We start from the raw sequence: 3804 nt of genomic DNA, 5'->3' as shown, positions 1-3804 counted from the left end.
CCTGCTGCATGCTATCAGCAAGCCCTGTGTCGCTATCATAGCCGCAGGGTTCATGCCTGGTGTTTTGAGGAAGGTGACCTTGTCCTTAGGCGCGTTCAGTCCGCCAAGGGTACAAACAAGTTGTCACCGAAGTGGGAAGGCCCTTACCGGGTAGTACGAGTCACCAGACCTGGCTTAGTCCGTCTAGAGACCGGAGATGGCCCTCAATTGCAAAACTCATGGAATATTGAGCATCTCCGCAAGTTCTACCCATAAGGCGCGGTTGTCGGGTCCTACCCGGTAGCCACCCATTTGTACATGCCTCATCTCAGCTGCATGTCACCCCTCGTACAAAGTCGGGCGATGACCCCATGCAAGAGAAAATAAAGAATCGCCGTTGGGGCCCCCCGACCAAGACTGCATGCATGCATGAGCATTCCAAGATCACTGCATAAGAATTTCATGAGCATTTGCATATGCATATAGATAGGATCACATCCTGCATTCATACTCATATGCATGAAGCTATAGGTTCTCACCGTGAACTTGGCTCCGACAAGGAGTTCAGAAGATTGCCTGACACTGTGATCCCAGGCAAGCCAAACAGATAAGTTCTACCTCTTGTCCATTCGTGTTCTGTAAGTTATAACTTATGCATTGGCAAACCTTGCCACTCTTTCTAAACTTAGGTGCTCCCATCCCTGACTCGAACGTTGCTTCGGTCAGAATGGTCGCAGTGGCCTTTGGTAAAAGGAAGTTGGCGGGGGGCTGGTCCCTTTGTCTGTGACCCGGCAAATGTGGCTCTCCGACAGACAAAAAGGGTGCCAGCAAGATAGCCTGCCGGGAAAAACTCATTTATTTACACTAAAGGGGCATCTCGCCTCTGCATGGACATATACCTGCACGGCTTCCCAACAAGGTTTATCTTGTTCACTAACAAGCTGATACAAGTACTAGCATTACAGAACACAAACATGGACTCGAGAGATTACATTATTGGAATTAAAATTTGGCAAGTGCCTACAGATTTAAGATTTAAAAAAGATAAGTGTCCCGTAATGCCCTTTCTTGTCCCTCTCCTCCTAGGCATGGTCGTCGAAGGAGAGGAGGGCAAAAGGAGCGCCTGCGCAGGATCCCATCCCGCCCCCCCTCGGGCTCCAGGAGAGGTAGCCCGGCGGGAGCGGGAGCACCGGGGAACGCGTCGATGGAGAGCACGGCGGTGGTGACCCATTGACCAATGCCATAAGGGCCAGCAGGACATGGCAGGGCTAACAGAGCTGCCGCCTGAGAGGAAGCCTGTCGGGGTCCAGCTGGAAGGCTGCTGCAGGAGCCCGGGAGCACCATCCCCACTTCTGCATCCAACTCCCTGGCAAATCATATTACTGGGAAGGAGATGCGGATGCAGATGATGGTGCTGCCGCCTGATGAAGATGGTGCGGGCGATGATCAGCCGGAGTCAAAGTCGTCACCCTCTCGCCCACTGCCATCGTCATCGCGGTCACTGTCCTCCTCGTCGATTTCGCTCGAGGAGGAGCTTTCATCGTCCGTAGAGCTCTCCGCGCAACACCCTAAGCGACCTCCCGAGCGCCCAAAGATCTTGGTGGAGAGCAGGCCGCTCTCCATTAATTTGAACTGGAGAACGTGCCCCTCTGAGAAGCCATGGGCACGGGCAAAAGTCTTCCAACCACAACCGAGATACATCATGTGAGGGGCAGGGAAATCAACATCAACCCACATGTTGTCGTTCCCACAGCCCCTCATGTGCAATCTCAAAGCACGTGGTTGTTCAAGCTCCATCTCCCGTGCAAAGGGAGTTGGAATGCAAAGATGACCACACAAAGGCTTATACAGCCTGATGATGAACTCTGGAGGTTGGTCCCCGACATGGCTTTCCACCGGGGGAGGGGCCGCCGGTGGGGGCGCAACCAAGGCGCTGCTCCGCCCTCTTCTTCTCTGGGCGCCGCGGCGACCTCGTCCTCACCCCCTCCCTCCTCCTTTCATGGCGGGCTCCGCCACCGCAACCTTCGAAGGAGGAGGGATGCGTTGTCAAGTAGAAGCCCTCGTCACCACTGCAGGGTCACCACTGCTACCACGCCCCCTCACTATGGCTAGAAGGGAAGGATTGAAGAGGAAAAGAGGGAGAAGTGTGGGCAGAGAGGCGCTGCCCCTGCCCCTTTTTATAGGAGGGCGAAGCAGGGGAACTAGATCCTCACACAAGAAAAGGCCACCCCCCTCCTCCAATGCGGCCTCTCTACACCCTCTGCAGCTCTAAGAATCAAGGCCGACCCTCTGCTCCAACCGTCGGCGCCCACTTTTCAGCCATGGCACTCCCCCCGTGCCCTCCGCATCCACCACATACCACGCCCGATGCATGCGGAACACATGGCTGGTGCATGCGAAACTGGAGACAAATGGGATGGCTGTTTTCTGTCCCATGATCATGGGGCAAGGCGAATCCATAGGTCATGATTGAAGTTCTTCCACAACATTGTGCACGATGCACGGGGAAACCGAAAACTAGCCCGAAATCAAGAGTAATGAAGAAGCAAAGAAGATCCCAAGAGGCCAGCCTCTTCAGCAACTCTGCCTCTGCACTTATTAGCCCGACAATGCTCCGCAGCATGCTCGGGGTAGGCCCAGGGGCTTCTGTCAGTGCAACAAACCCTGGGTCTGTTACCCTGACTGTGCACAGGCATTGGGTCAAGATTGAAGCACCAACCCAAGACAGAGTACGAGAAACCAAGAGATTCGAAGGACCAACAAGCAGATCAGAGGGACCGAGACCAAGCTAGAGAAGCAAGATATCGTCAAGAGAAAGGCCTCCTTTGCCGGGAAGGTGAGCCCGGCAAAGGATGAGGCCACCCCTAGAAGAACATGACCAAAGCGTCCCGGCAGGGCCTGCCGGGACTTGCGGAGGCTAAATCACCTCACCAACCTCTCCACCATGACTCACGTCATCGATCAGTGCGGTGTCAACCGCAGAGTGATTAAGTGGCAGCCATTCACCACTTGGCAGCCTCTCCCTACAGGAAACACCCAGAGATGATACCCGTCTTGCAACGTGTCACACAAGTAGGCGTGAAGCTGGCAAGATAGCCCGGCAATCCTTGCTGGGCAATCAATGATGTGATGTTGACCGGTGCATTAAATGTGCACTGTCAGCCCATAGAGTTAGGTATGATAGAACTGTTTGCTATCATATCAATGCATAATGACTACTTTGCCATTGTGGTGGCCCCTTGATCTAGAAAAGGAGGCCCTTGGCAACTGTAGACGTTGGAAGGTTGGATAACTCACACACCCATACGTGTGTAGTCGCTACTGCCCTGACGCAACCCTTGCTGGGAAAGTGTAGTATGCTCCGCCACCACATTTCCACCATCAATCCACCAAAAGCAGAAGTAGGGTTTTACGCCTCGCGGCGGCCTGAACCTGGGTAAAACTGCGCGTGTGATCTCTGCCGTGCTACCTCACGCTTGTCTGCTCTTTGTGCAACGCGACTCCCCCCTGCCAAACCAGCAAGGGCCTCCTGGTCCCATAGGTGGCCGTGGTTTCCCGCGACATCAAAGCAGAGGCCCAGTCTTATAGGATTGGTGGAAGGGGCGGTGATTACTTGTTAGGGAATCAGCCTCCAGCCCCCAGCTCGCCTATAAACGGAGGAGCGGGGGAGGAGCGGAGGCATTCATCCATATCCATCTTCTTCCTCCGCCTTGACTCGTACTGAGTATGCTTGAAGGGAGGGCCCGGGGCCAGGCCACTGACCTAAGCTTGGGGCTGATGATGCCAAGCAATGGTGCTGGCGCTCGGGGAGTGAGTCTGGTCCAA

Source organism: Triticum dicoccoides, chromosome 6B (assembly GCF_002162155.2).
Source record: "Triticum dicoccoides isolate Atlit2015 ecotype Zavitan chromosome 6B, WEW_v2.0, whole genome shotgun sequence".
In the NCBI taxonomy this organism is placed as follows: Eukaryota; Viridiplantae; Streptophyta; class Magnoliopsida; order Poales; family Poaceae; genus Triticum; species Triticum dicoccoides.
Note: the sequence above shows the minus strand (reverse complement) of the source record.